The following is a 22,866-nucleotide window of genomic DNA, read 5'->3' on the forward strand; positions in this document are numbered from 1 at the left end:
TGAGGTTGGCCCAGGATCGAGCATTGTTTCGTTCTGCTGTGCATGGGGTCGCTATGAGTCGGTTCCGACTCGATGGCACCTGACAACAACAACAATTGTAGTGAAATCACCTTGAGCCTTACAAGAATGGGTAATAGGGACAGGCAACAGTCTCTGACCTGTTTTGCAAACACGCATTGTACAGAGAATTCTGGTAAATTTAAGATGGACTGTTTTTTTGTTAAGTGACCTTTAGTCAATTCTGACTCATAGCAACCCTGTTTAGAGTTTCTGAGGAGTCACTGGTGGATTTGAGCCACCAGTCATACAATTAGGTTTGCAGTCTACTGCTTATCCTATAGCACCATACCTTAACTGGAATTATGTAGCTAAATTTATATTTCTGTCTCTATGTATTGCTTTGTTTTCTGTCATACTGTTTTGAGAATATTATGTTGTTCAACATAGAATATCATTTAGGGAGATATTGATCCTAGTTTCCCATTCCTGGAAAATTTTCATGAGATTCATTTTCAATGTATAGGTTTTCTGTTTTAAAAAGCTATTTCATTTAAAGAATGCTGTATAGAAAAGTAAAAAAAAAAAAAAAAAAGTTTTGCATTGATTAGTTGCTATATAATAAGACCTTTCTAAAGTTATAATGCTCACAATTGTTTTTTTTTTTTACATATTTGCATCCTGATGGTATTATTCAATTAAGAATTTAATTAGCTCTATTTTTTTCTAGATGGCAGATCAAGTAGACATGCATTGAAGAGCTCCATCAGCAACAACACAGAATAATGGACCAAGCAGGCTCAAGGGTTGGTGCTAGAACTCTGAACCACATATAAAGGAATATTTAGAAGTTTAGAAGGCTTACAGCTAGGGGAATTTGTATCAGAATCAACAAATCCAGTGCTTTCTAATTCAAGATGCTCAGCTACTCCTGGAGCCACCATCTTGAGAGAGACCAAGTGGTGCAAGGATCATAGCAGCTACGAATGCCTGACAGAACTACGGAAACACAAGTGTGAACTATTTTTATTTTTATTTTTTGGTATCTGTTCATTGGTCTATTGCTGTCGGCACACCTCCATTGTGGTGATTATAGGGCATGATTGAGTGAATGGACATGCCACCTCAAACTTTGGACATATTTTCAGGAGGGACCAGTTTTTGGAGAAGTATATCATGTTTGGTAAAGTGGAGGGTCGTGGACGGTAATAGAAAAAGAGGAAGACCCCAATGAAATGGATTGGCGAAGTGGAAGCATCGACGGACTCATGTGTGGAAACCATAGTGAGGTTGGCCCAGGATTGGACAGTGTTTCATTCTGCTGTGCATAAGGTTATTATGTGTCGGTACTGACTGGATGGCCCCTAACAACAACATTTTTTTTCACATGTGTGGGCTTAAAGTTATATTCATTGATTGTAGAATTAATAAAATGTTCTCATTTCCACAGATCTTGGGGTTTGTAACAATCTGAAATCAAAATTTTCATAAGTAAATTTAGAGATTATAAAAATAGTTACCTTTAAATTTTTTTTCGATTAATTCTAATATGGAACTGGCTTCCTCTAAAGGAATTTAACTGCCTTTTGCAAACTGCCTGGGCCAATCTGAACACATGCAAGTGAATTAGGAAACCTAATTTTTTGTCTTCATCGGTGAGTTAAATATAGGGGAGAACATTTCATCTGATTTATAGGCCTACAGATAAGAACAACAACAAAATATACATAATTGGAGGAAACCTTAGGGACTCAATGTATTACACATTGAGTATTAACAACACAGTCAGCATTTAGAGCCCACCAACTGCTCCTAAAAAGAAAACAAATGTGAGACTGTCTGCTACCATAGAAATGTTTAGTCTCCTAATGTGCTGTTTGCAATCCTGTTATAGTACTATAGGATTAACACTGGACCACAAAGGTGGTTTGAACTGCAAGGTCGATGGTTCAAACTCACCAGTTGCTTCACAGTAACCTTATACAGTGTCTCTATGAGTTGGATTTGACTCCACGGCACTAAACAACCACCATCGCCCAAAACAAACAAATCTGTACTGGAAGAAGTACAACCAGAATGTTTCTTGGAAGCCAGGATGATAAGACTCCATCTCTCATGCTTCAAACGTGTTATTCAAGATGGACCAGTAAAGGAGAGGGACATTGTGTTTGGTAAAGTGAAGGATCAGCAAAAAAGAGGAAGATCCTCAATGAGATGGATTGGCACAGTGGCAGTTGCGATGGGATCAAGCGAAACCACAAATGTGAGACTGGCACAGATTCCTGTATTCTTTCATCCTGTTGAGCATTATATAATTAATATTACATTTGATTAATTAACTATAATTAAATACTTTAAATTACTTAATATTAATATTTAAATATTAGCTTGCAAGTTTAATTAATTCTTTAAATAATCTGACTTCTAGGACAAGGATAAATTAACTTCTTAAACAAAGTTAAAAAATATTTTAATATTCACATGACTGCATTAAAGAGAAAAAGGTGTATACATTTCAGGTCTGCTAAATTAATGTGTTCTTTTGAAAAATTATGTTATAAAATAAGCAATCAAACAATGTTTAAAAATCTGTTTTGAAAAGACTTATCTGGCATAATCAGTTATATCTTTTTGACTTTTGTTTAATAAATGGATTTTAGATAGTCTAAGAAGCTTAAATTTTAAAAAGATAGAGCCAAAAATATGGTTTCCTGTCATTAAAATATCAATATTTTCTTTTAATTGTAAATTCATAGGGTTAATTCATTCTTTAAATGATCTGATTTCTAGGAAAAGGGTGAATTAGTTTCTTAGAATTAGCCACACTTATTTTTCTGCATATTAATATCGATTTCAGCAAAAAAAAGTACTAATTTTGTTCAAAATTTTAATTAATGAATTTCCAACTCTTAATTGTTTTTTAATCCAGCTTCTTATCTACAAATCTAAATCAAATATTATTAATTTTACAACATAGTATTATATCACAAACTTTTTGAAATAATTATAGTATTTTAAAGTATTTTGATTTACCATTCCCTCTAAAAGTTAACTAGCTGTATTTGACTTTGCTTTAGTGTATAACTCCCATCCAATCGTGTACTTTAAAAAATGTTGTTACATATTAATTACAGCCATATTAAGTGTTATCATCTGGAGATAAACTTTTATTCTACTGATATTTCCTACTAAGTTACTGAAACTGTGATAAAAAAAATTCTAACAGAAATATGAACTATTGGTTCAAAAATCAGCTTCACAAAGCAGAAAGATAATCAAACACAAAATGATTCCTAGGCCAATTCCTATCAAGCGAATGTCTCCTCCCTGTAACCTCTTTTTCTGTATTCTGACAGCAACCATCCCTCCCACAGCAATCTTTGTTTCACGTCTGGGTTCAATAACCTACTGCAATGGCCACACAGAATGCCGAGACTATACTCATGATTGTGGTTTATTAGGGAAGTTAATAGTGTACAATTAAGGATCAGAAACAACTCAGGCTATAGCAGTTCTCCCATCAGGAATGCCTCTTTATGCCATACTGTAGACACTCTTGGATTTGGCCTCTCAGTCATGTGTCCTTGAGACCAGTGCCATATTCCAGCAAGTGTTATCAAGCTCCTTTGTTTTCTTTGTTATTGTTGTTCAGTGCCTTTGATCTTATGCACAATAGAGTAAAACACTGCCCAGTCTTGTGCAAACCTCATAAGCATTCCTACCTCTGAGGGCATTGCTGCTGCTACTTTGCCAATCCACATTGTTAGAGGTCTTTCTCTTTTTTTCTGACCCTCCATTTTGCCATGTATGATGTCCTAATCCAGGTACTCATCCCTCCTGATAATATGTCCAAGTCTAACACACTAAGTCTCACCATCCTGGCTTCTAAGGAGTATTCTGACTGTACATCTTACAACACAGATTTGTTTGTTGTTCTGATAGCCCATGGTACTTGTATTGTTAATATTTCTTCTCTACGCCTTTTAAACTTTGAATCTTAAAGTAAAACACTGCCTAAAATCAATTTTACTTTAAAATACTATATAGATAATCAGACTCCAATAAAGTAAATCAATACTGAACATTCAGTCAGAATGTTATCAACAATTATTTCATTTAGTATACTTAACAAAGTTAGCATAAAATTGATTACTCTCAAGCTATCACTCCCTATGGCACATTCTGAATCCATACTTTCAAGAGATACAACTTTAGCTTGAGTAAGTTTTTTAGGAAATCAATTATTTTCTCCATTATAGTTTTGCTCTACAATAATAGTGATTACAGACTTTCTTCAGAAATCCATGATCAGAGGAATGATAGGTGGGGGTACACATATTTTTTTCTTTTTCTGAAAAGGTGACTCATAATTTTTAGTAGGGGGGGCTGTCTGCCCAATGAAATAATAAAATGTTTAAATAGACCTGTACAATAAGATTAACCCTATGTTACATGTGTTTTTAACTAATTTTTAGATTTGGTTTTTCAAAATGTTGTAATATTTTTCACACATGAGAAAAATTTGATTCTTAAGCTCACTTGATTTCACCCTAAAATGTTATATATTAGAAGAGACTTCAGAAGAATTCATAGGAAATTATGCTAAAAGCAACTGAAACTTATTATACATACACTTATAAACATAGTCATCAAAAACTGAAAGAACAGAAAAACTCCTTTGTCTTGAAGTAGAAATGATCTAGTGATCAGAAACAGAAAATAACTGTTCCAAAGGTCTTGAACTTTGAGATCATTGGATTTTATTCAAATATCTTTTTCTTTTTATGATGGCTTACCATGGCACCTTGATTTTATAGGATGGTAAAATGTTTTGTATTTAATATCTATTTTTATATTGTTTAGTACTGTATTATATATCTTAGGTTTCTATAGACAAATGTTTTCCCTTAGTAAAAATGGGTGTTAACCCATCACGCCAGGCTTTATCTAATTTGTCATCCTTCACTTTACCAAGCATAATGTCCCTCTTCAGGGACTGATTCCTACTGATAATATGTCTGAAGTATGAGAGACAAAGTCTCGTGGTCCTGGTTTTTAAGGAGCATTCTGGCTTTACTTCTTCCACTATCGATGTGTTTGTTCTTCTGGCAGTCCACGGTACTTTCAACAGTCTTCCCCAGCATAATAAATCAAATAAATCAATAATTTCAGGATCTTACTTATTCATTGTCCAACTGTCACATACATATGAGGTTCTTGAAAGTACCACAACATAGGTCAAGTTCACCTAATGCAATACTGCCTGGTCCTGTGGCATCCTCACAAACATTGTTACATTTGAACCCATTGCTGTTGCCATACACTGCTGCTTCTAAGAATGCTGACTGTGGATCCAAACAAAATGAAATCTTTGACAGTTTCAATGTTTTCTCCATTTATCGTGATGTTACTTATTGTTTGACATGTGAGAATTTTTGTTTTCTTTCTACTGAAGTTCAGCCCATACTGAAGACTGCGGTCTTGGATTTCCATCAATATTGTTTTAAGTTTCCTTCACTTTCAACAAGCAGGTTATAGCACCTATATACAGCAGGTTGTTAATGAGTCTTTCCACAATCCAGATATCACATTCTTCTTCTTATAATCCAGTTTGTCAGATTATTTAATGAGCATACAGATTAAATAACTATGGTGAAAGAATACAGCTCTGATGCACAGCTTTTCTGATTTCAAGCCATTCAGTATCTCCTTGTTCTGTTTATGTAAGTGCCTTTTGGTCTATAGACACTTTGCTGATAAGCACAATCCAGTTTTTTTGAAATAGACACTTTTCAGACTGTTATCTATAGTTTGTTATTATACACACAATCAAAAACTTTTGCATAGTTAATAAAGTAAACATCTTTCTTGTTTTTTTCTGTTTTTAGTCAACATCCATATCACATTAGCAATTATATTCCTATTTCCATGTTCTATTCTGAATCTGGCTTGAGGTTCTAGCTGTTTTCTATCAGTATACCATTGCAGCAATTTAAAAATTATCTTCAGCAAAATATTACTTTCATATATATTGATGACATTGTTTCATGATTTCTACATTCTGATGGGTAACCTCATGGATCTCTTCTAGTTGGTTTGCCAGTTTCCTGGCTAACATAAGTGAGTACTTCCACTACTGCTCTGGTTTGTTGAAATACATTAATCTGTATTCCATATATAATTAGAGTCTTGTTTTAAGCCAGTATCTTCAATGCATCTTGGGCATCTTCTTTCAGTATAATAGGTATTTGATTATATGCTACCTCTTGTAAAGGTTGAGACCCTATTTGATACAGTGACTGTTTATACGTTCCATTTTCTTTTGATGCTTTCTGCATTCATTCATTATCTTTCCTATTGTTGTTGCTAGGTGCCATCAAGTCACTACCGACTCATAACGACCCTAACCACAAGAAACGAAACACTGCCTAGTCCTGGGCCAACCTCACAATTGTTGCCACACAAAAGCCCATTGATGCTGCCACTTTGCCAATCCATCTTGCTGGGATCTTCCTCTTTTTCTCTGATCCTCTACCTTAACAAACATGATATCCTTCTCCAGTGACTGGTCCCTCCTGAAAATAAGTATGAAGTAGGAGAGACAAAGTTTGGCCATGCTGGCCTCCAAGGAGCATCTGGCTACACTTCTTCCAACACAGATCTGTTGGTTCTTTTGGAAGCCCATGGCACTCTCACTATTCTCCTCCAACACCATAACTCAACAGCATCAATTATTCTATGGTCTTCCTTATTAACTGTCCAGCTTTCCATGCATGCGAGGTTATTAAAAATACTATGGCTTGGGTCAGGTGCACCTTAGTCCTCAAGATGACATCTTTGTTCTTCAACATTTAAAAAAAAAAAAAAGGTCTTGTGCAGCAGAATTGCCTAATTCAGTATGTCCTTTGATTTCTGGGCTGCTAATTTCATGAGTGTTGATGGTTGATCCAAGAAGAATGAAGTCCTTGACAACTTCAATCCTTTCTCCATTGATGAGAATGTTGCTTATTGGTCCAGTGGTGAGGATTTTTGTTATCTTTACATTGAGATGACATCCACACCAAAGGCTGTGGTTTTGACCTTCATCAGTAAATGTTTTAAGTCCTCTTCACTTTCAGCAAGCAAGGTTGTATCATCTGCATATCGCAGGTTGTTAATGAGTCTTCCTTCAATCCTGATGCCATGTTTTTCTTTATATAACACAGTTTCTCAGATTGCTTCCTCAGCATACAGGTTGAATAAGTATGGTGAAAGAATACAACCCTGTTGCACACATTTCTTAATTTTAAAGCATTCAGTATTCCCATGTTCTGTTCAAACAACTGCCTCTTGGTCCATGTATAGATTTTTCTTGAGCACAATTAAGTTTTCAGGAATGCTCATACTACTCAAAGTTGTCCATAGTTTGTCATGATTCACACAATCTAAAGCCTTTACATAGTCAATAAAACATAGGTAAACATCTTTCTGATATTCTTTGCCAAGATCCATTGGACATCAACAATGATATCCCTCGTTCCACGCCCCCTTCTGAATCCAGATTGAATCTCTGGAAGTTCTCTGTCAATGTATGTCTGCAGCCAATTCTGTGTTGCCTTTAGTAAAACTTTACTATCATGGAATATCAAGGATATTGTCAGATAATTTCCTCATTCTATTGGGTCACCTCTCTTTGGAATGGGTACAAATATGGATCTCTTCCAATCAGTTGGGAAGATAGTTGTCTTCCAAACTTCTTGCCATAGATGCATGAGTGCCTCCTTTGCTGCCTCACTTTCTTGAAAGATTTCAATTTGTATTCCATCAACTCCTGATGCTTTCTTCTTTGCCAGTTCCTTCAGTGTACCTTGGACTTCTTCCTTCAGTATCATTGGCTCTTGATCATATGCTATTTCTTGAAATGGTTGAATATAGTGACTCTGTGTATTCTTTCCATCTTTTATTGATGCTTTCTGCATCATTCAATAATTTTCCCTGAGAATCCTTCAATAATGAAAGTCAAGGTTTGAATTATTTTCTCAGTTCCTTCAGCTTGAGAAATGCTGAGTGTGTTCTTCCCTTTTGTTTTTTTAACTGCAGATTGTTGCACATTTCATTGTAATGTTTGACTTTGTCTTATGTAGCTGACCACTGAAATTTTCCATTCAGCTCTTTTACCTCCTCATTTCTCCCATTTACTTTAGCATCTCTACACTGGAAAGCCAGATTCAGTGTCTCTTCTGACATCTATTTTGATCTCTTCATTCTTTCTCATCATCTTAATAACTTTTTGCTCTCTTTGTATATGATGTTCTTGATGTCTTTCCACAAGTCTTCTGGTCTTTGGTTGTTAGTGTTTAACGTATCAAATATGTTCTTCAGATGATCTCTAAATTATGATGGGATATATTCAAGATCATATTTTAGCTGTCATGGAGATTGTCATATTGTTCAGCTTCAGCCTGAATTTGTATATGAGCAATTGGTCTGTTCCACAGTCTACCCCTGGCCTTCTTTTCACTGATCGATATGGAGCTTTTCCACCATATGTTTCCAAAATGTCGTCAATTTGGTTTCTTTGTATTCTATCTGGAATCTGCCTTTGTCTGGAAGCTCAGTTTCAGATGTCCATTTTTCCCATGGAACCTTCAATATTGAAAATTGAGGTTTTATTTATTTATTTTTATTCAGTTGTTTTAACTTGAGGAATGCTTAACATTGTTCTTTTGTTTTGGTTTTCTTACTCAAGGTCTTTGCACATTTCATTATAATACATGACTTTGTTTTCGTGGGCTGCCTTTTCAAATTTTCTGTTAAGATCTTTTGCCTCTTCATTTCTTCCATTTTATTAGCACCTGTATGGTGGAAAACAAGTTTCAGAGAATCTTATGACATCCATTTTGGTCTTTTATTTCTTTCCAAACCTTTTAATGGCCTTTTGCTTTCTTGTTGCATGAAAGTTTTAATATGTGTGTGTGTCTTCTTTAGTATTTTATTTTATTTTATGGTTATGATAGATCTCTCTCTCTTTCTCTTTTTAAGATTTTAGTGGGAATTGAATGAAAGCTTACAGAGAAGAGTATCAGTTTTATACTCAACAAATCACACACCTTGTTTCTTTACAATGATTATAATACTCTCCTCCCATGAGTCTAGAGTCCTCAGCTATTCCTTCTCTCCATGTGCCTATCTCTGCCTCCATCTCTGGTGTCACTGCTTCTCTAGATAAGATTCCACATTCTGCTTGTGCTCTTCTCCCTTGATGGTCCTAGGGTCCTTTGTTTCTGGACTGTAAGATTAACTATGCCCCCATTTTTGTTACAAAACTTCTACCTTTAAATTTTGACAGTCACAATTAGTCATGATAACAATTACTCACTATTGAATCATACAAATCTTATCCCCATCTCTTTTCATCCGACCCATCTAGAGAAGATGAAATCTATTAAGCGAGGACTTTTTCTTTCCCCACACATTCTTAACCTAAACTCCCTCTTGAAACCTTGTAAGCCAGTCAGTTTGTGCCTCAGTTGCCCCCTCATTTTAGGTAGCCAATATCTAAGTTGGCCATCTCTGTCTACCCTGTGTACAGAGGGGATAGCATTGTTACTTGGTGTGAAGGCTCATTCTGTCTCTGTTGGTATTTAGAGTTACTACCTCCATGAGTATAGTCAAGTTCATTAAATTATAGCAATTTACCCTCATTTCCTTTATCAGTTTTTTTTTGTTGTTGTTGTTGTTTTTTAAATCTTCCTCTAGTTGAGTTCTGATTTTCAAGCTATCAAGGCTAGGTCAAATGGGTACTATCTGCAAGTTTGGGTGTTCTTCTGCATCTCCCCTCACTTCAAGCTGGATGTGTCACTCTCAGCTCTAGCTGTCTATGGCTATGTCCTTGTTCATGGGCTGTGTTGTCTCCAGGTCTCATCACACTTCAAACAAAGCAGCCCTTCCTCTTGTCTATCTCATCTCCACATCAATGGGAGTCTATGGAACATGGTTGAATTCAGCCCATTTCTTCATTGCTGCCTTTCCCCCTTTTCCACTCACCAGTAGACCAATGTGGTAGTCAGCCAGCTTACATGCCTGCTTATGTGTTCCTTTTGAGTTTCAATCATAGAGGGGAGATTTTTTTTAGTATTTTTGAGTCTATGCTTTCTTTAGCTAGATTAATAATATTTGTTCTGTTAGAATAATAGGATATTGTATGAAGTTTACTTGTTATTTCCATAAGAGCATATGATTTCCATGCAGTAAGCCTCCACATATGCTAGGTTATCTTTATGAAGAAAAGTGGTATTTTAAAATTACATTCTACTTATCATAGGCCATTGAGATCAGCATGATAGTAGGACAGGAAATCGGTCTGACTAAGGTAATGTGAATTTGCTTGTGATTATCTCTACAATAAGTCTGATGGAGATGTTACTCTCGTTTGAAACCTTGGCAATGTATCTGATGGTATCTGATGAAAGAACAATGTGAGTTTAAAAAGCTTGCTACAGCTGCCATTCAGTGGCCAGTACAGTCCAGTTCAGTCATCAATGTAATCACCATCAGTCTCTGACCAATAGGAAAGAATGCTATAGAGCATGAAATCTGAAGGCTCTTTTCCTGTGAATCCATCCTAGCAGATCGGAATTTCATCTTCTGCCTAGGTTTAGATACCATAGTCCTTGAGTATCTCATGTAACTCTGAGAGTTGAATGGTCAGATTTAGAATATTTAAAATTAGATTTTGGGGCCACTTCCCTTGTAGGAACATTCTTAGGCATATCCTTTAATGACTAGTTGTAATATCAAGGAGCTCTGGTCTCATAGTGGGTATGAGTCAGGCTGCTAACCTCAAGGTTAGAAGTTCAAAACTACCAGCCATTCTACAGGAGAAGTATGAAGCTTTCTGTTGCCATAAAGATTTACAGCCAGGGAAACCTTACACAGGGCCACTATGATTCAAAGTCAACTCCACAGCATGCAATAAGGCAAGTTGTAATGTCATACCTTGAGAGCCTCAGAGATTATAAGCTTTCTTACTTGTACCTGTCATTGATTATGACAGCAGACAAAAGCATTTTTGCATCTACAAACAAGGTACCCACATAAACAGTCAACATAATTTTAGGAGAAGGACATTATGTTTGGTAAAGAGGAGCCTCAGCAAAAAAGAGGAAGACCCCTAATGAGATGGATTAACACAGTAGCAACAGCAATGTGTTCAAGTGTAACAATAATTTGGAAGATGGCAAAGGACCAGACTGTGCTTCGTACTGTTCTGTATAGGGTCACTATGAGTTGGAACTGACTTCATGTCACCCTACAACAACAACAAAACCAAAAACAATACAGTGTTAAATAGTAAAATAGATTTTATATAATACTTGCTTATATAATTTAGCAACTAATATATTTATGTGAGAAAGACTGTGTCTACAAGTAGTAATTAATTCAAATGCTGGACCAGATTAGTAATTTGAAAATTCACAATGTAGTACTAATGGCTCAATTGTCAGTTTGAAAAAAATAGTTGGTGAGGTGAATTAGTCCTGATTTTTATAGAGTAATAATGAGTTATGAAATAGAAAATTAAATGCTATCACATAATTGAATTAAGAATAAAATGAGGTTTACAACTTCAGGAAAATAAATACTAAAATATTGAATATGTTGTTACTACACTATAGCATTCTTAGTGCACCAGGTTATATGATGAATGAGCAAGTAACAATAAATTTTAGGTCATTTAAAATATCTTTATTATTTAAATGACTTGAGAAATTTGTTGTTCTTTCTCCAAAAATAACTTCTAAATAGATAGAGGGCTTATGATTTACATTTGCAACAGATATGTTTTGTACAATATAAACAGGAGATTTCTTACAAAATTACATGCCCTGACATTTAATATTAAATAATTGGTTTATTATATAGGAACAATATTTTTATTTCAATAATATAATGGTCTTATTTTATGTTTATGAGCAATATTTTCCATATTATTTCTAAAGATATTTTAGGAATAATGCTATGATATAAATAGTCCATAAATAATAATTTTGCTGTTGCACATCAATTTTTCTGTGATCTAAACTTTATAACTTTATCCCAGATGTTCAGCTGTTTGATATGTCTGCCTTCCTTGCTTTGATGTGCTATGTTCTTGGAGGAAAAAAACAACAACAAAAAAGATAAGAATTGCTCTGCCTTCATTTGTACTGCTCTTGTTGGTTCTATCTAATAGGGGCACTACACACAAAAACCCTGCCTTGTCTTGAGCCACCCTCACAATTCTTTCTATGTTTGAACTGATATTGTAACCACTGTGTCAATACATATCATTGGAGGAGGAGGTGTCTTCTTCTTTCCAATGACTCTACTTTACCAACCATGATCACAGGACTGTTCCCTGAAAATAACATGTCTAAAGCACTTGAGATGAAAACTTGGATACTCCTTATAAGGAGCATTCTGGCTGTACTTTTTAAAAACAGATTGGTTTATTCTTTTGACAGCTTATGGTATATTAATACTCTTCACCAACACTATAATTCATGTTATTCAATACTATATTACTAAATAATGTATTACCAAATAATATATTAGTAATGAATATATTTATGTTTTAAAAATATTTGTTACACTTTAACTGACAGACATTATAGTGTGGACTGGTGGGTATGAAGATTGTTTTCTGTCTAGGTTCTCATAATCGTGTACATTACTCATTTCACTAATATCATTTTGTTGTTGTCAGTGTCATCGAATATGTTCTGACTCATAGTGACACTATATTCAATTTCTGAGGAGCAGCTAGTTGGTTTGAACCACCAACCTTGTGGATTGCATTCAAGTGCTGACCATACGGTGCCACACCAGAAGTCCAACATCATAAGCTAGTATATGTATGAAGGTGCATCAAAATTAACCACAGTCTTGCTGTAGAATGTATTTTAATCAAATTTTAGAAAAGACAAACACATTATTTTTTTATATGATCTCCTTAATTTCCATTACACTTCATCATCTGTTAACAGGTCATTGTATTCCATTATTATATATATATATATATTGTTGTTGTTGTGTTGTTAAGTGCCATCAAGTCGGTTCCAACCCATAGCGACCCTGTACAGGGTTTCCGAGGGTGTAAATCTTTACGGGAGTAGAAAGCCTCAGAGAGCAGTGCATTCTTGGCTCACAGCTCAGTCTAATGCATATATATATGCATTAGAGATGATTTTTATCCATGAAGGACTGCTTTCAGGGGACCCAACAGGTGAAATTCTTCTGTAACAAAATTAGGACTTTACAGAGGATTCTTTAACACATAAAAATGAAGTTTTTGCAGAGTGTCAACAGTGTAGGCTCAGGTGGGCAGATGTGCATTGTCATGCAAGATCGTGGTCAGTTTCCTGGGAGTAAACAGCACAGTATGAAATGGAAACATCCTCAATCACTGACCAAGAAAAAGTTCCAAAGTCAACCATCAGCAGGAAAACTTATCCTTACCATTTTCTGGACCAATAAAGAACATTCTTATTAACAGAGAAAAGATTGAAGTTGTCAAGGGCTTCATTCTTCTTTGTTCAACTATCAGCACTCACAGAAGCAGCAGTCAAGAGATCAGACGATGTATTGCATTGGGAAAATCTGCTGCACAAGACCTTTTTAAAGTGTTGAAGAGCAAAGATGTCAGCTTGAGGACTAAGGTGTGCCTGACCCAAGCCATGGTATTTTTCAATAACCTCTTATGCATGTGAAAGCTGGACAGTGAATAAGGAAGACTGTAGAAGAATTGATGCCTTTGAGTTATGATGTTGGAGGAGAATACTAAAAGTGCCATGGGCTGCCAAAAGAACCAATAGATCTGTTTTGGAAGAAGTGAAGCCAGAGTGCTCCTTAGAGGCCAAGATGGCTAAACTTCATCTCTCATACTTTGGCCATATTGTCAGGAGGGAACAGTTGCTGGAGAAGGATATCATGTTTGGAAAGATGGAGGGTCAGAGAAAAAGAGGAAGACCCCCAATGATATGGATTGGCCAGGTGATAGCACCAATGGACTCAAGTATAGCAACAGTAGTGAGGTTGGCCCAGGATTGGACATAGTTTCATACTGCAGTGCATAAGGTAGCTATGAGTCAGTGCCAACTCAATGGCACCTCACAACGACAACAATTTTCTGGAAATTTCAAAGACCAGTATTGGCACACTATCAGCTATATGGCTTAGCAATAAACAGTGATCTTGTCAGTGAGATGTTCACTGAAGAGCTGAAGGCTAGACTTCTAATTAAACTCAGAGGAAAGATATCCAAGGACTTTATGATCTTCCACGACAGTGCATGTCTCCACACCTCTGCCTACACTGTTGACACTGAAAAAACCTACACTTTGTAGTGTTAAAGTATCCTCCTATAGTACTAACTTTGCTCCATCGTACTTTCACCTGTTTGGTCCGTGTTTGGACAAAGATCCACCACTGCTGAAGAAGTAAAAATAACAGTGCCTTCATGGCTTGAAACTCATCATAAAACATTTTTTTTAATAAGGAATAAAGAAACTTGCTGACATATGGACACAGTGTATTGAAAAGCAAGGAGATACTATTGAAAAATGGTGTATTTATCTTTTCTAGAATTTGAAATAAATTCTAAAGTCAGAGTGAGGATAATGTTTTAGAACACTGAATGTTTTAAAATTGGGAAAGGTGTGTGACAGGGTTGTGTTCTTTCACCATACTTGTTCAACTTGTATGCTGAGCAAATAATACGAGAAGCTGGGTTCTATGAAGAAAAGCATGGCGTCAGGATTGGAGGAAGACTTGTTAACAACCTGCGATATGGTGATGATACAACCTTGCTTGCTGAAAGTGAAGAGGACTTGAAACTTATACTTATGAATATCACAGAGCACAGCCTTCGATATGGATTACATCTAAATGTTAAGAAAATGAAAATCCTCACCACTGGACCAATAAACAGCATTCTTATCAATGGAAAAGAGATTGAAGTTGTTAAGGAATTCATTCTTCTTGGATCAACTGTCAACATTCATGGAAGCAGCTGTCAAGAGATCAGACGATGTATTGCATTGGGCAAATATGTTGCAAAGGAACTTTTTAAAGTACTGAAGAGCAGAGATGTCAGATTGAGGACTAAGGTGTGCCTGACCCAAGCCATGGTATTTTCAATAGCCTCATATGGATGCGAAAGCTGGACAGTGAATAAGGAAGATCATAGAAGAACTGATGACTTTGAGTTGTGGTGTTGGAGGAGAATACTGAAAGTGCCGTGGACTGCCAAAAGAACCAATAGATCTGTTTTGGAAGAAGTGCAACCTGAGTGCTCCTTGGAGGCTAAGATGGCTAAGCTTCGTCTCTCCTACTTTGGACACATTGTCCGGAGAGAACAGTCCCTGGAGAAGGATGCCATGCTGGGTAAGGTGGAGGGTCAGAGAAAAAGAGGAAGACCCTCAACGAGATGGATAAGCCAGGTGGCATCATTGATGGCGTCAAGTGTGGCAGCAGTAGTGAGGTTGGCCCAGGATCAGACATTGTTTCTTTTTGCTATGCATGGGGTCACTAAGAGTCGGTTCCGACTCGATGGCACCTGACAACAACAACCCTGATATAATACTGCTGTTGTTGTTACTGTTAGGTGCCAGTGAGTTTGTACTAACTCATAGCTGCCCTATGCGCAACAAGATGGAACATTGCCTGGTCCTGAAAAACCTCAAAATTGTTGCTACACTTGGGCACACTGCTGCTACCTAAGTGTAGCAACAATCCAACTCATTAGGGGTCTTCTTCTTTTCCTCTGACCCTCCACTTTTCCAGGTATGATGTCCTTCTGCAGGGAGTATGAGAGAAGTCTGGTCATTCTGGTTTACAAGGAGCATTCTCACTATACTTCTTCCAACACAGATTTGTTTGTTCTTTTGAACTCCACTTGCTTTTAATATTCTCCTGTGACACCATAACTCAAATACTTCAATTCTCCTAAGGTCTTCCTTATTCACTGTTAAATGTTCACATACATATGAGGTTATTGAAAATACCATGATGGGTCAGACACACCTTAGTCCTCAAACTAACATTTTTATTCTTCAACACTTGAAAGAGATCTTGTGCAGCAGATTTACCTAATGCAATACATCATTTGATTTCTTGACTTCTGCTTTCTTGAGTGTTGACAGTTAATTTAGCAAAATGAAGTATTTGACAACTTCAATATTTTATCTGGTTATCTTGATGTTATTTATTGCCCAGTGTAAGGATTTTTGTTTTGTGAATTTAGAGATCATCTCATGAACAGATTTTATACATTGGACACTAATGACCTAAAACAGAAGAGTTGTGGGATGACATCAAGAACATCATGCAAGAAGAAAATAAAAGATCATTAAGAAGACAAGGAAGCAAGAAGAGACCATAACGAATGTTAGAGGAAACTCTGAAACTTGATCTTCAGCATAGAGATGCTAAAACAAATGGAAGAAATAAGGAGGTAAAAGAGCTGAACAGAAAATTCCAAAGTGCAATTCATGAATAAAAAGATTTTGAGTTAGAAAACTAAAAAAGAAGAAAATGCTCAGCATTCTTCAAGCTTAAAAAACTGAGGGGACAAAAAAATATTCAAGCCTCGACTTACAATACTGAAGGATTCTTGGACAAAGTACTGAATAATACAGTCTATTTTCTTCTACCTTGCCCACCTCACTTGTAAGGGACCCCAACTGCTCCTGGACCACTGTTGGCGCCTGTGTCTTCTCTGGCTCATGCAAGGGCAAAAGGATACAGATGCGCCTCCGGCAAGAAGAGCTATTGTTCCTACTGCTACATTGGCTACACTAAGTGTGTCCAGGAAAATATCCTCACAGGGCATTAGACAAGTGCAGTTTTTGCCTCTGAGGTAGGAAAGACCCGCCCAGATGTAAATAGAACCACCTGTACAAAACTGGAGTTTGTTTGTTTTTTTATACATCCAACCCTAGAGTCCTGATGTGATGGTGTGGGTTAATGTTCTGGATTGTAAGGTCTCTTTGAACCACACTATAATGGTTCAAGCTCACCAGCCACTCCTCAGAAACCCTATGCAGGGTTGCTATGAGTAGCAACTGACTCAACAACACTTACCAACAACAACTTTTATGCTACTATCAATTTTATACATCAGTCTCCAATGTCTATTTGCTCTAACAGTTATTTTGTCAATGTCAATACCATAGGCTTCATGGTTACAAATGTAATCTGGAAAGGTAAATCTTCTCATTAGATTTTGTCCTAGTAAAAATGACATTGAGACCATGCCTGACCTACTCTGACTACACTAGGAAGAGGAACCAAACTTCACATCAGCTCAAGGCTAATTCCTTTGAGGTAGAGTTCAGACATTTCTCTGCCTTCCAACCTTTCTTACCCTGTCTTGAATCATCCCTCCCACAGCACTTTCTACTTCTTTGCTCGGCTAAATAATTTATTGCAATGCCCATAAAGAACTCACAGACAATAGTCAAGTTAATGAGTTTATTAAAGAAGTGAACAATACATGATCAGAAACAATTCAGGATATAACAATTCTCTGGTCATAAATAGTCGTAATGCAGGCATGCATTGTTCTTCTCCTCAACTTCTCCTCCATGTGACCCTTTGGTGTCTGCCATACTCAGACAAGTGTTAGAAAACTCCTTCACCACTGTGGATAACCTTAAGGCACTCAGTTTTAATTGGTTCATAGATAAGTGAGCCTGTTGCTCTGTCTCTCTATGTCACTGCCGCTATTGCCTCTGCTGTGTCTTCTGTTGCCACCCCTTCTCTGCACATGGATCTTGAGGTCCAAAGGACATGCTCATAGCTCTTTCTTGATGATCCTTAGATCGTATGTTCCTGCTTCTGAGATGACACTTCTTTTAAAACCAGAAGAATGGCAGAATCAACCAATATCCAAGATAGAGTCTCATGTGGTACTGTAGGTTAATGTGCTGGACTGCAAGGGCAATTTAAACTGTAAGGTCATTGTTTCAAGCTCACCAACTGCTCCTCAGAAATCTTATACAGGGTTGCTATGGGTCAGAACTGACTCGATGGCACTTAACAACAACAAAGAACACTGAGTCTTTGTTTGGTGCTGTAGGAAAAACACACTGGACTACAAGGTCAGTTGAACCATAAGGTTGATAGTGGTTCAAGCTCACCAGCTGCTTCTTTGAAACTCTATACAGGGTCTTTATGAGTTAAAACCGACTTGACAACACTTAATAACAAAACAAGAACAAAGAAGACAATGTATAGAAAAGCCATCTCAAGTAAATGCGCTTTACCACGGTATTTTTGACAATTTTAATTTAATTGTAGTGAAGATGCATTTTGAAATCATTAATTAATATAAAAATAAAGATTCTAAGTGGAGTAGCAGTAAATTATTAACTAATAGTAATCTGCAAACTAATTATAAAATATTCAAAAACATATTTAAGTTCTGATTTATATATGATTTCTGAGGAGTGGGCTGGTGGGTTTGAATTGATGACCTTGTGGTCCTTTTCCTACTGTGCCACACCAGAATGCCAATCTTAAAAAATACTACCCTTTTTTGTTGTTGCTCTGGTCATACAGTAAAACTTTTACTAAGATTCAGCACTCTTCTTGATTTTAGTACAGTGTTTTCCTTCTTGATTTTAATTATAAATATTTTATAGATTCTTTGTACATTTAATGAGATCATTTTTCCATTGCATAAAAGCTGGCCATTTTAAATATAAAATCAATAATGCATGCAAGTTTACCTGTATTTTTCAATCAACTTATCAAATGCCATTACTAAATCTAATACTCTGGTGCATTTTGCTAAGAGATGGATTTCAAAAAAGATGAAAAACTAAGCAATGTCTAATGATTTACCTTTTACTTTCAAAAAATTTTAAACCCCACATTTTATTTTATTCAACAAAGAGTTTTAAACACCACATTTTATTTTATTACCTTATTTTATTCAACAAGGAGTCCTGGAACTGCTAATCACAACATTGACCTACCAGCAATACTGAGGAAGAAAGATGAGGTTTTTTGTTCCTGTAAAGATTTATGGCCTGTGACAACCTCTCTAGGATCACTGAGTTGGAATCAACTTTATGTTGGTGACTGTATAATAAGGAGCTCTGGTAGTGTAGTGGTTACGAATCAGGCTGTAAAACTTACTTACAAAGTAAGAAGTTTGAAACTACCAGCTACTCCATGGAAGAAAGATGAGGCTTTCTGCTCCTGTAAATATTTACAGCCTCAGAAACCCTATTCAGGGTCGCTATGGGTCAGAACCAACTCAATGGCACTTAACAACAACAACAATTATAATAATATAAGGTTTTCCTCTTTCCCTACTTGGCTTATACAAAAAACTGATATTTAAATTCTGATATTGTAATACTTAGACCCTCCTTACCTCATTGGAAGCTGTCCTGGTGTGACACTGTAGGATAAAAACTGGAATGATTACCACAAGATCTGTAGTTGTAAATTCACTAGTAGTTCCTCATGAACCCTGCACAGGGTCCCTAGGAGTCTCACTGACTTGACAGCACTTAACAACAACAACCATTTTTAACATTATGTTTACTTTCCTGCCCCTCTGACTTTGGCTTGAGTGAGAGTTGTTTTGGCACTTAGATAAGATTGGGTAGTTGAAGGTGCTTTTGGCAGAGAATTTAAACATTATTATGTGGTATTCTCAGCATGAACTTCTCTTTTAGTTGTGAAAGCAGAATCCAATGCCCTTCATACTAAACCTTGAGTGAAAGCATGTTTTGAATACATAAACTCCTCCCAAGTCTGAAGCTGAGCTGCTGTATTGAGACCAACCAAAGTATACTGAACTGGTCTTCAGTTCCATGTGTAAAAAATATAATTCTTTCATGGGAATTTCATGCTCAGCATTTCTTTAGGTAAATATAATGAAGAAAATATTTCAAGCCTCTATTAAAAGCTTCAAAGAGCAAGACAAGAAGTAAGGAATATGCAGAGTCATTATAACAAAAACAAATGGTTATTCTTCAACTATTTCAAGAGGTAGCATATAATCAAGAGCTAATGATCTGAAAGAAGAAGTCTAAGGTGCATCAGAGGCATTGGAAATGTACAAGGAACTAATGTAATATAAATTGAAATCTATCAACAAATTGATGCGGCATTGGAGACACTCAATTATTGATGTCAAGAAATTTTGAAGACAACTACCTTGCCAAGGACTGGAAGAAACCCATTTTGTGTCCATTCCAAACAAAGATGACACAATACAATGTAGAAATCATCGGAAAATATCATTAATATGTCATGCAAGTGCATATTTTCTGAAGATAATTTAAAAAATGACTCCAATAGTACATTGGCAGAGAACTTTCAGAGGTTCATAGTATATTCAAAAGAGAATATGGAATGATACATATCATTGCTGACATCAGATTGATCACGGTTGAAAGCAGACAATACCAAAAGGAGGTTGATTTGTGTATTACACAACCATGCTTTGAGAGTTTGGTTGAAATCATTGCTGATGGTGTTAGATGCTGTATGTTGTTGTTGTTCTGAAGTGCCGTCTAGTAGGTTCTGACCCATAGTGACCTTGTATAGGGTTTTCGAGGAGCAGCTGGTGAGCTTGAAACACCAACTTTGCATTTCAAACGACTTTGCAGTCTGGTGCATTAACCCACAGCGCCACACCAGGACTCCAGATGCTGTATAGTTGATACCAATTCAAAATGACCTTATGCACAACAGAATGAAACACAGCCTGGTCCTGAGCCAACCTCACAATCATTGCTACACTTGAACATATTTATTGATTATGCAAATACTTAAGTGTAGTTGTGTGATTGTTGCTCTTTCATTTGCCATGAAAACAGAGTTCTCCATTTAGTTGATGCTACCTCGAGGCTGTAACCCTGTACAGGGTCGCTGTGAGTCAGTTCTGACTCCACAGCACCTACGTAGTGGTTATGAATCAGGTTGCAAACCTCAAGGTCAGCAGTTTGAAACCACCAGTTGTTTGGTGGGGGAAAGTTGAGGCTTTCTACTTCCATAAAGATTTACAGTCTCAGAAGGTCTATATACAGTTTCTATGATTCAGAACTGACTCCAAAGCACATAGCCATTATCAACCCCCAACTGAGTGCATCCTATAAGACTCTCATTTACAATGCTGTCTGTGAAAGGATAATATCCATGCACCTACAGGGAATCCCAGTTAATACAACTATTATTCAAATTTACGCACCAACCACTAAAGCCAGTGAAGATGAAATAGAAGAATTCTATCAATTTCTTCAATCTGAACATGACAAAACATGCAATCAAGATGTATTGATCAATACTGGTAATTGGAATGCAAAGGTTGGGAGCAAAAAGGAAGGTTTAGGAGTTGGGAAATATGGCCTTGGTGAGAGAAATGATGTTTGAAAATGCATGATAGAATTCTGCAAAACTAATGACTTATTCATTTCAAATACCTTCTTTAGACAGCATAAGAAATGACTATACACATGGACCTCACCAGATGGAATACATAGAAATCAAATTGACTACATCCGCAGAAAGACATGATGGAAAAGCTCCATATCATCAGTGAAAACAAGACCAGGGGCAGACTGTGGAACAGACCCTCAATTACTCATATGAAATTCAAATTGAGGCTGAAGAAAATGAAAACAAGTCCACGAGAGCCAAAATATGATCCTGAATATATCCCACCTGAATTTAGAGATCATCTAAAGAACAGATTTGATACGTTAAACACTAAAGACGGACGACCAGAAGAGTTGTGGAATGGCATCAAGAACATTATACACGAAGAAAGGCAAAATTCAATAAGAAGACAAGAAAGAAAGAAAAGGTCAAAATGGATGTCAGAAGAGACACTGAAACTTGCTCTCCAGCATAGAGATGCTAAAACAAATGGTAGAAATGAGGAGGTATAAGAGCTGAACAGAAAATTTCAAAGAGCAGCTCAAAAAAATAAAGCCAAATATTACAACAATGTGTGCAATGTTCTGGAATCCGAAAAGCAAAAAGAAAGAACACACTCAGCATTTCTCAAGTTGAGGAAACTGAAGAAAAAAATTAAAGCCTCAACTTTCGTTATGGAAAGATTCTCTGGGCAAATTATTGAATGATGCAGAAAGCATCAAGAGAAGATGGAAGGAATACACACAGTCACTGTACCAAAAGGAAATGGTTAATGTTCAACTGTTTCAAGAGGTAGCATATGAAGAACTTCTGGTACCCCATTGAGGTAAGATGACTAGGGTAAGGAGGGCTCCAAGGAGAAAGGGGGAGATCTCAAGGAGGAGGGCATCCAGTAGCAGACTCAAAACCCTCAAATCACCATAAGGCTCAGGGCATCTGCCTCCTCTACTTGCTTTTTCAAAAATATCATGCCACGGAGGATTTTTTGGCATTTTGTACTTTCACCCACCACTGCAGGCAGCAACTGCCCCAGCTCCTTAGAGCTTTGAGGGCGAGGCTAGATCCAGACCAAACGGAGATTCTCAAGCAGACAAAAGCCGCAGGAAAGTTCTCTGCCACACAAGGCATACAGCAACCAGGGGTGGGTGGGGGGGTGGGGGGTGATGGAAAGTTTAACCAGGGCACAGAGAGAAACAGAAATACGGTGACTCTCGGAAGTCATCAGACGCGGACTCCAACCACCAGCCCAAGCAGCTTTTTGGCATTTTGAACTTTCACCAGCCACTGCTGGCAGGGACTGCCCCGGCTCCTGTTGAGCTTTGAGGGTGGGGCTAGAGCCAGCCCAAATGGGGAATCTCAATGGGACAAAAGCCGCAGGACAGACCTCTGCTCCAGCTTGAAATCCCAAGGCATATAGCAGGCAGGGAAAACAAGTTTAACCAGGGTACA

The sequence above is a fragment of the Chrysochloris asiatica genome, unplaced genomic scaffold (genome assembly GCF_000296735.1).
Source record: "Chrysochloris asiatica unplaced genomic scaffold, ChrAsi1.0 scaffold00278, whole genome shotgun sequence".
NCBI lineage: Eukaryota > Metazoa > Chordata > Mammalia > Afrosoricida > Chrysochloridae > Chrysochloris > Chrysochloris asiatica.